This window comes from Rissa tridactyla, chromosome Z (genome assembly GCF_028500815.1).
Source record: "Rissa tridactyla isolate bRisTri1 chromosome Z, bRisTri1.patW.cur.20221130, whole genome shotgun sequence".
NCBI lineage: Eukaryota > Metazoa > Chordata > Aves > Charadriiformes > Laridae > Rissa > Rissa tridactyla.
The window spans coordinates 59,021,986-59,036,058 of record NC_071497.1 but is presented as its reverse complement, the minus strand read 5'-3'; positions in this window follow the sequence as shown (position 1 = coordinate 59,036,058).

The following is a 14,073-nucleotide window of genomic DNA, read 5'->3' as shown; positions in this document are numbered from 1 at the left end:
ACCATGATGAACCAAAATACATCATCAGTTCTCTAACTGTAGTCAATGCATATTTTAGTAAACCAATTTCAATGCAAAATACATATAAATCACTTATATATCTCCCATAAAAGCTCACCAGTTTAAATGCTTTTTTGTACAACACCATCTTAACAATCATAAATAATAATTATGCAGTAGAAACATCTTTGGTATATTTTACATTGAAATCTAAAATTAAAAATCTCATTAAATAAGAAACAGAGCATGTAAAGGTACTGAGGTCCTTTTCCTAGTATAAAGGGGTAACATTTATTCGCAAGTATATTTTGATGCATAAATGAGATGAGAATGATCTACTGAGGAAAAGAAAAGCTACAAATGTAAAGCAAAATTAAAAATAAACACACAAAGTTAAACTTTTTGGCCTTCTGATTTAAGTTATCAAAATTAGTTACTTTACATGGTTTAAATCAGACCACTGCCTTTCCACAGTATGGACCAGCACCAACCGTAAAAAAATGCATATAAAGGATGTCTCAAAAAACCAGAGGAGTCTCCTCCTGTCAAAACTCATCAGGAATTATTAGGAATTCAGTATAGGGGTCAAGGTAAAAATGATACTGGGAGCACTAAGAACTGATTAGTCAGTATTAAGTTTTGGGTTTACTTCTTGGCAAAATATCTTGCAACCAGGATGCAGAATTCAGAATCACACACTCACCTACTTTCCTCCCCCTGTTTTTCTCTGAATACTCAGTGTGTATTAAAACATTCACACACAGAACATGCATTAAGATATGCAACTGTCAGTGACACTACCACCATCACATCTGTCATTGGTGGCAACACTGGTGCTTTGGTGACACTTGCAATACTGACAGCAACACTGTAGGCTAAACCATCATCACTGGTCATCCTAACAGAAGGCTAATGTACTGTTGTTCCTTGAATGGCTGTTGAATTTCCTTACTGCGGTAAGTAGCTTATCTAAGGTTCTTAAGATGCTGTTGCCTCAAGGAAGTGACAGTATTGGGGCTTATATTAGTCCCTGCATGACTCCAGTGAGCTGGTATCTGTCCCACATAGGGACTAATGGGAGTCATATATGAATTGGTAGGGACAAAAATGGAAGACGACTTAAAAAGCTTCAGACAGAAACTGGAATTCACCTTTTATCCTGTGAGCCTGAGTAAAGTTGTTTGGCCTTCTCTAACATTAGATAAATATTTTGAAATTACATACTCCCAAAAAAGTGAGCAAGTAATTACTGATCTGGAATGGAGCTCTCTCCAAAAAAGACAAAGCTGTGCGTGCAATTACCAGTGAGGAGTATTAAGTGCTCCAGTCATACACATAAACAAAAGGAATGATGCCCTAACCACCTTAATCAAATAAGCAAAACTTTCAAGGCAAATAAACAAATAGGACTTATTTGATCTTACTGAAACCGTTAAGTAATGACTGTGAACATTCCTTGTCTTTCAAGCCTCAGATGAAGACGACAGTAAAAAACAATAAAGGGTAAAGGCAGAAGTAGAGACACTCCCCTGACACCCCCAAATTGTTCCTACATATACATACATGTTGGAATTGCCAGACAAATTAAAAACAATGCCCTTGCCTCCTCTGGATATCAGGGTTTTAGGTGGCAAATAATAGTATGAGTTTAATTTAGTATTGTTTAATATAAAAAAGAGTATGATTCAAGTGCTTCCACATTAACTCAGCAGGAATTACATGAGACAAATATAAAAGATTAGAGAAATATCTTTAGAAATTAAAACAGTATTAAAAACTCCTTTAGAAAATTTCCAGTTTTCATCTCACCAGAACAATAAAACTCACTGGATAATCTGGTAAGGAAAACAGCATAATCTTAGCAGTGAAGACTATTTCAATTAATAGATGCACACGGAATATCTAATAGAAATGGACATTTCAATGGAAGAATGCTTCAACTTTTTCAGTTTAAGCATATTCAGTCATATTCTAAATGTTCTTGGATATGATATCTTAAGATGAGATTCAAAAGAAGTCTTGGACTTTCAATCAAACAAGATATTCAAGTTGCTACAGCTTGAAGCCAACAGACATCACAGAAAGAAGCCTATGTAGTTCTTCTACATGGACCTCCATGACTCTTTCCAGCAATGGGTGTTAAGAGATCACTGAATAATTCCAGGTAAACAGGTGGACTTACACTATTCGGTTAACAAAAAATAAAATACTCAAATACAGGAAGTAATTAAAAAGTAATGTATAATGATATAATTCTTACTGTATTTTCTGAGAGAAATTTCTAATTTCTCAAATTTTTGAAAAAGCATTCTCACAACTGTATCTGTAAGACCAGCTTTGAACCAATACTGCACCCCTGTAAAGGAAATTGCAAGCAAGTCTGAATGTAAGCAAATGGCTACGTTACTGTTTCTACATAGGTAGAGATTGTTGTGTAGTTGAATGATCAGGTAAAATTCCTTGGGAAGTTAAGGCAAATATTAACCAAAAATGATCGTTATTAAAGGCACTACCAGTCCCTTTAGCAATTATTTTACCTCTTTTAGTTGAAATGCAGCATTTCACACCAAAAGAAGAAACATTAGAAACCAAAAATTAAATTAAACATACATTATACATTCAGGTGAGAAAAGTCTGGTAGACCTAAGGAATCTGAACATGTGAAAATGTAATTTGATGAGGAATTTCATTGTCATTCTTACTTGAGTTATAAGATTTCAATATTTTAGGCACTTAAAAATTTTAGTGTTGGTTTGTGAAAGATATCAGAATGGTATTTGAATCAGAGGTTAGCTGCTGTGGTTAGCTGTTAGTCATATAGCTACATAGACTTAAAGTAATTCCCTTTAATTGGTACTAGTAACACAACCAATACAAAACAAATATTTTATGGTTTTTAAAGGTTTGGTTTTCTTTTTTCCTTGCCCAAAGGTACAGGAAATTCATTTAGTGGAGAAACTGTAATTTTAAATAATTGAATTTACCTTAAATATACAAGCCATTTAATAACTTTATGGCCATTTTAATAGATTTTTAATAAAAACCTGTTGCAAATAGCTTCACCAACTCCACTAAATAAATTTGCTGGCACTCCATATATCATCTTTATCTTAAAATGATACTGTAACCACTAACATGAAATGTAAAGCTATGAAGAGTTGAAACTACAGTCATGGGTTAAACTGTCTGTAAATAAGAGAATAAATTAATGTCTCAGTCCTACATATCAGTTCTTATCATGAGACATTATCTTATCATTCTTAACATGAATCTGCAGTTTTTTTCCTGCTAGTGATTTTAAGATCTTCACCTTGAGGCTCAATTTACTGACCAGCAGCATGCTTTCTCGTATGCTGCCCTTAAAAAAGAATAATGCAAAAGGCATTACAAGATACTTTCTGTCCTTTCTCACATTTTATGTGAAAATTCTCCTTTCTCCTTTGCTGCAGCGTTCACAGATGTCTTAAGACTCCCTCATAGTTCTCATTCTCCCCGTATGTGCCTATTGTAGAATATTTATCTTTCGTTTCGTAATTCAGTTGTAAGCCACATGCACAAAAAAACGTTGTTTTGTTACGCTTGCCTAACATGCTAGAGCCTTAATTCGTATGTGGAGATCCTGGGTACTCCTGTAACTCAAATATTAACTACAAAATATTATATTCAATTGCAAAAAGATTTGGGCTATCTTCTGCCTGACATGGCAGCCGATTTTTTCTTTTTTTTTTTTTTTTAATTTCTTTCAAGTTATCTTCAATAACAACACTGAGTATTTGACAATGTACTAGCTTTAAAATGGTGTCTCACATACAATTTAAAAAAATTCCTTTGTAAAACTTGGTCCTACCATCACAGCATACCAATACTAATAGTGTTAAAGTTGCTTGGCACAGATAAGATCAGCACTGAAATTAAATATTTTTTCAGGATTTCAAAACCGAACTTAAAAGTCTAACTGAGGAAAGCAGAGTTCAGTCCCAAACACATTTATGACAAAACTAGCATAATCTTAAAGGACGTGTGTATAATAAACAGTTATCTTTAATATACACCCACAAAAATTGTAGACAGAACAGCTAAATTTCACTCAAGTAAAAAGATACATTTGCTTGCCTTCATTCAGGTCTTCATAGATGCAAGGCTGAAGTAATTCATCTACACAATACTGCCACAACAGTGTTATGAATTTTATGATCTTAAATTGGCATCATTTTCTGGAGGGCCCAAACATTAAACTGCAATGAAAACATTGCCCTATATGTGACCACTCTGTTGAGTTTCCTCTGAACTTGAGGTATGTCTTGTAAGCTCCACAGAAGATGCTATAAGGGATGTTGCAGAGCTCAAAAGCACATACTATAGTACCTGTTCTAGAATTCCTTCTGACAGATGTAATGTTTTATCACAGATACCAAATTCTCCTATACTGGATAACTTTTGAAGTTAATACCTCTCCTCCTTATTTATTACTTTATCACCGTATCTCTCAATTCTAACACTTCCTTATGATTTCTGCTATTACCTCTGATAAAACAAAAGCATCAAAAAAAACAGTTGAAAAATGTGTTGTTTTCTATTATTTTTCTCCCTAGCTACAGAATTTTACATTAGAATGAAATATTTCTAAGTATCATGTCTTATATCTTACAACTGCCTCATGTCTTACAACTCAGATTAGCAATAACTCACAGGCCAACTTTTAAAATATCTATTATAGTATAGGATGAACTTATAGAACCTCAGATAATTTAGGATAGTTATTTGTTTTCAAGGGTATACTCTTCGTCCAAAGCGTCAAGAAATGTGTGGTACAGAAGTTTTGAATCATCCTTATGTCCAGTTAAATCTGCATTACTTCTAAATTTAGAAACACCCTTAAATACATTTATCCAAAGCAAGACCTACAAGGAGATCCTCAAAAGGCAGCCCCCCTTTCTTACTTTATTTATATTTAAAAAAAAAAAAAAAAGAAAAAAAAAGGAGAGTCCCACCCCAGTGGAGCTGAGCTTATCAAAGCCTCACTATGATACATTAGCCCTGTTACCTAGCATAAAAAAACAAAGCAAGGGTAGTAATCTCAATGTCTGCCGATTCTCAGTCTCACACAGCAATATAAAAATCTATATTCTAAAAAGGGAAAATATTAAAGTATGCAGCTTCATATATTCTATTCATTTTTTTTTCTTACCTAAAAGAAACCTATCTCATCTTTAAAACACATTGTACAACAATTCATAAAGAAAAAGAGACTGAACTGTGTGGTGATTACATGCAAAATTAACCTCTTTCTCATAGAATTCCCTCATTGTTACAATCTTTTCCAACCCACAGTTTAAAAGACTGCATATAGAAGCAGCAAATTAAAAAAAGCATACCTTGAAATGTATGGTGCAAATGAGGAAAGCTGTGAATACTGTCATTTGTGCTTCATTTAATTTTTGTTTGCTATTTTGATTCTGTGCAATCACTGAAAAGTTAACAGAATCACTAGAACGGACATTGCCTAACCTAAAATATGCTTCCTTGCTAAACTGAAATACCTGTTATCATCAGAAATTGTAAATATATTACAAGTACTCACTCGCTCAGAGAGCCAATAAGGTTCTCTTCTGGGAGAACAGGCTATTTTCCAGAAGCAAAGAATTGTGTGAAATTATAGCGTGATACCCAGTTTTTCGCGGAGGAACAGAGGAAGACTATGGAGTCTTCTACAGAGAGAAGGATGATTTTGGGAGGAAAGGTGTCTGCAGTCATTTGGCAATGTGAGCAAATGACCTTCTGTATTTTCACAGGTTAAAAGATTTTAAGATAAGCAGATATCAAAAGATACAATACACAAACACACATGTACTCGCACTAGTGCATGAAATTCTGTCTTAGACAGAATCATGAAACAACCATACATTTTTAAATTTTTTAAAACCAACTATTTCCTCTCATCAGTTGGCCTAATTTAATTTCTTTTCCAAGGGGCTCCAAAAGTATCTCTGCTTCAGACTCCAGTGTTTTCAACCTAGTGCTGATTGGTTTCTCATACACAAGTGAAGAATGTAATTAAATGACTCTTGTGTTCTTGTTAATGCAATTGGTTCCCATTTGTTCAAAAGTTCCATTCAAACTTCATCTTGTTTGGTTTTACCTACTTCTTATGGGCCAGATTCAACAACTGAAGCTTTCGCCTCCTATGCCAACTCCACTTACATTACACCTACGGGAGTGCAGTGAAGTCACTCCTGATTTCCAGCCATGTAGCTCAGGGCTTGCCTGTACAAGAAAGTTAGTCCAATTTAGCTTAAACTTGCCTACACACCAATTTGGAAAATCCTGTTCAAAACAATTTATTTTAATTTAAGGTTAGCTTATGCTTCTCCACCCCCCCCAAGGAATTGACTCAAGCTACAGTGATGTAAACCAGACTGAAATACAGGTATCTATTTGGACTTCTGCATAGATTTAACTTATTTGGTACAAAAAGCAGATCTGTGCTTTTTAGTTTCTGACAAGAGTTAGACTCTTGCCTCTCCATGCTTCTCTGCTGATGACTTCCCTTGTCTCTCTATAAAAGAAGTGGACAAACTGTAGTACACACGCCACTCATGTCTGCTTCCATTATATGTTCAATATTAAACTGAGCCACAGCTTCTTGGTCTCACTACTCTTATTCAGGCAGCACAGTAACTGCCTCCTAGGTCCTGTAAAAGGTGTAAATACAGTTAGGAACTACTGCAGCACCACGTGTATTCAACAATAATGAATAGCTTTGCTAGCACCAGGCAGACCTACACTTCTGGTTGAGGATACAGAAAGCAGACAAAGACACAGTGAAGTAGGAAGAACAGGATTGGGGAGACAGCATGCACACAGAGGAAACCAAGGTTCCACTTTGTCTTTGCTGGAAATGAAGGTTCATGATTTGGGTGTGTGCAGGAGAAAGGACGTGGCTGAAGTTTGAAATTAGAATAAACTTCTGTGGGTGCATGAATGGATAGGGAAGGTTAAGTGTGAGCATTGGCCTGCAATCCTAGCTTGGAAGACAGTAACATGCAATAGGAAAGCTGGGAGAAGAGCCATGGATGAGGCTCTGGTTTTGCTTGGTCAGAAAAGCATATGAACCTGGACGCTAGAAATTACTGATGATGATCATAAACCCATTAACTAGGTTAGGAAATGCCTGGTTTATGCTATCACACCATCATTTCTGCAAGTGTGTCCTTTTTGGATTGTAATATAGTAAGAGTTTTCTTGCATCTTGTACCTACTCACCTACTATCTATTTTCTGTTCTCTGCCAAAAACATTTTGTCTTGCCTTTCCCTCTGGTTTTATATTTAGCATTGATCTATTATTTAAATTAATGCACTTAATGGCAGGCTCGTCACAAGCAGCGCATCTTGGAATGTTTAAGTGTATCCCACAATGGCTTGTAGAAAATGCTCTACAAAACAAATTATTTATTAGGACAATAATTTAAGAGTAACTTTCTATTCTAAACTCAAGGTTTAAAACCCAAAATTTTTCTTTAAACACGAATTTTATTTGATTTCACTCTGGAGTCTGGTTTGGAAAGGAAAACCTTCTGGAGGCTAAAGGTGACATTTGGAAGTTTATTTCATAACATATCATTAAAAGATGCCATATTCCATGACTTCCACATGTACATGCATAAACAGATTATTATGCCTACACAAGTATATATCTATCAACGAGAGATTTTTAAAAAATAAAATTTCAGTACTAATTGTATACTATATCTTTACAGATAATGTATAAAATATAATATATTCATATACATATTATACATATAATGAATAATATTTTTTATTTTTTTATATATATATATGTATCAATGTATGTAGAAAACCTACCGAAACTATCCAAATCAATACTATAAAACAGTGGAAAGAAGTGAAATGGTGATCAAAACATACTACTGTTACATGTATTTAAATGTTCATAGAACCTGAACTGAATCAACTGGTATAATTAATTTCTGTGGTCAAAACTAATCAAAGTTGTGACATAATTAAGGCATGAAAATAATGGAAAACCAATCCTACCCTTTGAAAAACAAATCAAAGAAAAAAATCCTCCCCCTGTTGCATGTCACTGGCACCACTTCATTGACAATAACACATTGATCAGTCTATACCAATTTCACAAACTTGTGGTACAATTTTTTTTTTTTTTTGACAGTGACAAAAAAAAAATAATTGTAGACCAACCACACTTGGTCTACAAAATGAGATCTCTACCAATGAGATGTTTCAAAGATAAAATCTCAGTCTTGATTTCAGACCCAATCTTCAAACTGTACAGATTTGAATATCAGCTTTGATGAAGGAGGATTATACTTGGCCTTCTGCCACCCTCCTTTTAGACATGGCATCTTAGTGTGCCTGAAGCAGGAACAGGAGGGAAACTCCAGCTCTGCCAGTCTGCTGGACAGCTCTGTGCATACCCATCACCTCATTGTAAGGTAGCTCCATCCCTGGGACTGACACCATGAACCTAAAATTAAGCACACATATCTGTGTTCTCTTGAATATCCACATATGAGGATTGCTAAACTGGACTCTAAATAAATAGAATAAAAAAGTGCCTCAGATAAACCAATAAAAACCTACTTTCACAAACCCATCGTTAGTGTTGTTTCCACCTTCCTGTCACAAGGCACAATTAGCTCAATTTAGCAGCTGTGCTTACATCTGTATGAATTTCTGAAGTCACTGACATGTGTGTCATTGCCGGTATCCAACGGTAAACATGGTCCTTAGTCAATATTAATTCTAACTTGAGCTTTCCTCCTTTAAGACAGACAATAAACTGCTTTTTTAACCCTGTTTTTGCAGGATCGTAATCTTGTATTATACTGCTTTGAGTATAAGCAAGACAGATTTTAAAGAAACGCATTCTACAGTAATTCTGATCACATAGAAACTATTCTTCCCAATTGTAGGCACCTTTCCTTCATCCACCCACATATAATTCAAAAATAACTACAGTTCACACAGCAGATGCAGAATGAGGACTTTTAGAAACAGACTGTGTACTGTCATTTTTAAACATAGTTGAGGCTCTGGATTAGTAATATAGGCTCAGTTTCCAATTCAACCAAAGGCTCCTTGTATCATCTTGGGCATGTGATTGTTTTTTTCCATTCAATTACTCATGTACAGAAAGGACACAAGTCACCTGTTTGTTCAATGAGTGTTGTAAGGACTGAACAACATCTGTGAAGTACTCCAATACCACATTAAGGACTACTTAAATGTGCAAGAAGGCAAGCAAACAAGTTATGAAGCTGTGATGGCCAGAATACATTGCTGAACAATCCTCACAGTAGGAGGACCTCTCAAGTCTGAGCCAAAATTCAAGCGAGAGGAATTATTACCTTCACAGCAAGGAAATAAGTATCTATCAGACTAATCAAGCCATTTCCACCAACCCAAAAAGCGTTCCTGCCCTTTGTTTGTCCAGTCACTCCACAAAAGCTTTACAAGTTCCACTGGCTATTCCCATTGAGCAACTAAATTAACAACTTCCCTAAGCAAACACACAAAAGTACAAGACACGCAAGAGATTTCTCTCCTCTCTAATATTTCGTAGGGAAAAAAAAAATTAAAATCCCACTTAGCCAAATGTGTACAGCGGGGACCACAAGCGCTCCAGAAAACACGGCAGGTAATATGGCCAACATTCCCACATCCCGAGGGGAGTTTCACTTCCCGTCTCGCTGCAATATTGCCAGAGTTTGCGGCGCGGCTGCAAAGACGGCACCAGCCGTAGCACCGGGAGGAGCCGGGGCGGGGGTGTGTGTGTCAGGCCCCTCAGGCCGCGGCTCCCCTTCAGGCCGCCGCCGCCACCCGTCCGTCCCTCCCTCCCTCCCTCCCGCCACCCATCCATCCGCCCATCCATCCATTGGCACAAGGCGGCAGAGCCCACAGCGACGGCGGAAGGAGAAGGGGCACCCCACGACCGCGCCCCCACACCTTCCCTCCCAGCGGCGGCGCGAAGGCCCCTGACACCGGAGGAGCTCCTCGGCAGCGGCTGCCGATCCGATCCGATCCGGCCCGGCCCTCCGCAGGCGGGCAGGCCGCGGCTGCCGGGTATGGGACGTCCCAACCCGCCCCTCGCAGTCCGGACACTTACCCACACCATCCCAGAGCCCGGCGGCAGGGGAGTGGCGAGGGAGCAGCCCGTCCTCTCCCTCCGCAGCTCCGCGCCCGAGCCCGCTCCGGCCCCTGAAATGGCTGAACAAAGGGAACGTCTCTCCGCCGCCACCGCCCCTTCGATTGGCTGGGGGGCGGGCGGGGGGCGGGGTTGGGCGCGCGGAGCCGGGAGGGCGGGGGCGCCGCCGGCCGGTCACCCTGGCAACGGCGGCCTCGTCTGGGGGCCCCGGCCGCCGGTGTGATGGAGACGGCGGTGAAATGGCCGCCCGGCCCCACCCAGCCTCTCGGCCTCGGATTCCGCGCTCGGCCCGTCCCGGCCTCACAGGCCGAGAGGCGCCTAGCCCTGGCGGCTGGCTGCTCCCGCCAGGCTCTCCGCCGCGGGAGCACACAGGCTTCGTGCCCAGGCGCTGTCTCCCGCGGTGACTCCGCTGGGGACAGGCGGACATTTGCCCTCCTCAGATGCACCCTGTCTCCCGACCCGCCGCCACCTTCCTCAAACAGGCGCTAGTGCGAAGCGCCACCTCGAGTGGCACCCACCGTCCCTTAGGTCCCTCCTCAGCAGTACCTGTTCCTCTGTCCCACCGGCACAAACGGTCTCCTCACAGGCGCTCTTCCCCCTGGGCCCACCGGGCTCCCCAGACCGGGCTTCTCTCCCCACACCCTCCGGTGCCCCCCACCCCGGCAGCAGCAGAGAGCTGCAGGGGCTCCACGGGAGGTGGCTGATACGCGCATCAAAAACCATAAAAATAAAAAATGAGGCTAAGGGCTTGTCAGCAAAGGTGCAGCACCCTGGATTTCATCTTGAGTAGGCAACACAAGAGCATAGACAGGGACTTCCTGGACTTCTCTGAGAGTGAATGGGTTGAAAGCAGCCCTGCTGAGAAGGACTTAGGGGTACTGGTGGAGGAAAAATTGGACACGAGCTGGCAATGTGCACTTGAATCCCAGAAAGACAATTGTATACTGGGCTACATCAAAAGAAGTGTGACCGGCAGGTTGAGGGAGGTGATTCTGTCCCTTTTCTCTGGTGACACCCCACCTGGAATACTGCATTCAGCTCTGGAGCCCTCAGCACAAGAAGGACACAGACCTACCTGTTGGAGTGGGATCAGAGGAGGGCCACAAAGATCATCAGAGGGCTGGAGCGCCTCTGCTATGAGGACAGGCTGAGAGACTTGGGGTTGTTCAACCTGGAGAAGAAAAGGCGCTGGGGAGACCTTATAGCGGCCTTTCAGTACTTAAAAGGGGCTTATAAGAAAGACGGAGACAGAAGTTTTACCAGAGTCTGTAGTGACAGAACAACAGGCAATGGTTTTAAATTGGCAGAAGGTGGATTTAGATTGGGTATAAGGAAGAAATTTTTTACAGTAAGGGTGGAACAGGTAGTCCAGAGAAATTTGGGATGCCCCTTAACTGCAAATGTTTAAGGTCAGGTTGGACAGAATTTAACCCAAATCATTCTGTGGTTTTATGATTCTGTGACTTCTGTGGCCAGCTGTCACGGCAAGAAGACCACTGCATAGTCATTCACGGCTGTAACCCCAACAAGTTACAGCGGCAATCTCTATTTGCACTGCAATCCTATCTCCTTGACTGCAAGCGCTAGGTGCTTTTCTATTAAACAATGAAAGCTAAACATTTTCACCCAATTTCTAAAGCTTACAGTCTTGAGGCAAACTCAGAGTTGGTGACTTTGCTTATGGTCCCCTTGTGCATCTCCAGCTCCTGGGGACACATGGTCTTCTCTCAGGCACTCTGATCATTCAGACAATCCTCTCTGTCTGCCCCTTGTGCATTCACATACCCTTTCCAGCCCCCTGCATACTACCATGATTTCACAACAACCAAAATCCCTTTACAGTGTCTTCCATAAAGAGAGCTGCTTTCCCAGCTACTTGTCTAAGTCAGCAGTGTAATGTTGCTGTGTTAAGGTCAGCTCTAGCATTGTACCAGGCTACTTCCACTTTTTAAAAACTTAATATCTTTTAAAGGTCATCTGCTGATCCTCATTGTTGCAGAGGAAAACTTGAAAATACAACTGGGCCGAACACCAGAAGTTTATAGCCGTAACAACTCCATCATCTATTATTCCAATGCTTATGCCAATTTGATGATTTTCATGGGACCAGTCTGGTGATCTTGCGAGTACTAACACTTCAGTACTACATCTAGATCTCCTTGTGCTGAAAGATCTATATGTGCACATTCAAAAGGCAGCTTCCCCCTGTAAAAAGCCCTAGCCACACAGTCCAATTAAAAACCTGTTATTTTTCTCAAGTATTATTTTACTGTGTAATGTTAATAGCAGACTGTATTGTAGTTATAGACTGTATTTAGTTACACTACACTGAGTTACAGCTTAATAGTTATACCTGCAACAATTGCTATATATCCACAATCTCACAACAAACCCCAGCCTCTCAGCTAACATGAAAGTAGGTACATGGGTCTATGTCTTCCAGTTCATCCTTCCTGAGTGTTGTGGTTTGGGCTGGGCTGTGTAGTAAACGAATGACAGATGCTCTCTTTCAGTCTCTCTCTCTCTCTCTCTTCCCAGAAAATAAGGGAGAGAAAATAAGGCAGAATTGTCTTGAAAAGAAAACTAAAGCTACTTTAATGAAGTATTAATAACAAAAAGAAAAGAAAATAATATAAAAAATAAAATAATGAAATATATACAATATATACAAACCCAGTATTGAGCTCTCAGGATGACAATCACCTCACCTGCAGGCACTGTGAAAGTCCCAGTCTAGACTCAGTGATGGACGAGAACTGGGTTCGGAACTGGATTTAGTAATGCACAGATTGTGATCAGAAGAATGGACAGAGTCCTGCTCAGATGCTGGCCGTTGAAGAAAGAGGCTGACCCCTTTGATCCCTCTTTTATACTTTTATACTGAGCTTTTATACTGAGCATGGGGCAGATGGGATGGAATATCCCATTGGTCAGTTTTGGGTCACCTGTCCTATCCGCTCTACACTTTTCTGGTTCTGACCCTCCAACAGGGTACAGAACAAAGTTATCTGACCTTGGTTGTTATAGCAATAAGTATAAGCAAGAGCCTCTCTGCATGCCATTCCTTGTCAATTATAAACATCAAGCCTTATCAATCTGGAAGCAGACACTGTGTGAAAAACACGCTGTTAATTTCAGAAAGTCAAGTTATTTAGAAGACACTAAACTGAAAAGTAAAATTACTGAAAAGAAAATTGGTTCTGTTTTACCAGAAACCAGGACACTGAGTACAGAGACTGGGGGATCTACATGCCAGCCACAGCTATAGCAGGCAAGCTGCTGTAGTGCCAGGATGCAAATGTGTTATTTGCAGTTGCTGTGGCTGGGAAAAAGGACATAAGAGCCAAATTCTTGAGTCTTATATTGGAAACATGAAACTTGACAGGTCAGAGTAAAAGCAGCAGGTAGAAATTGTTAAAATTGTTTAATAATACTTTATTATATTGAAAGAAATAGAACAAATATTCCAATCAAAAAAAGATTAAACAGTACAACAATAAAAATACACTTACAATGTTATTTGCATAGTATAAACTGCATGCTTTATATGGTGATATGTGGGAAACATTTACAAGGTGTACATTTATGTAAGCAAAATGGTCCCATTTAACTTTCTCACTTTTCACATTTAATACACAAAAACCGAGATAGAAGATATAAATATTCACTGCAAATATAGCAGCTTTCATTCTTCTGTAGTTCATTCACAAAAGATATCTATCTGAATTTCCTATGGTATCAGTCGAATCCTGGCCTGCTTTTCTCCGGGCACAATGCTGTGGGATTCCGATGTTTGCCTGGGCGCCCAGTCCTTTGCCGGTTTTTTCCTAACACTTTTCAACCTGTTGGTCAGCTGCAGTCAAATCTGACTAACAGGTGGAGGTCT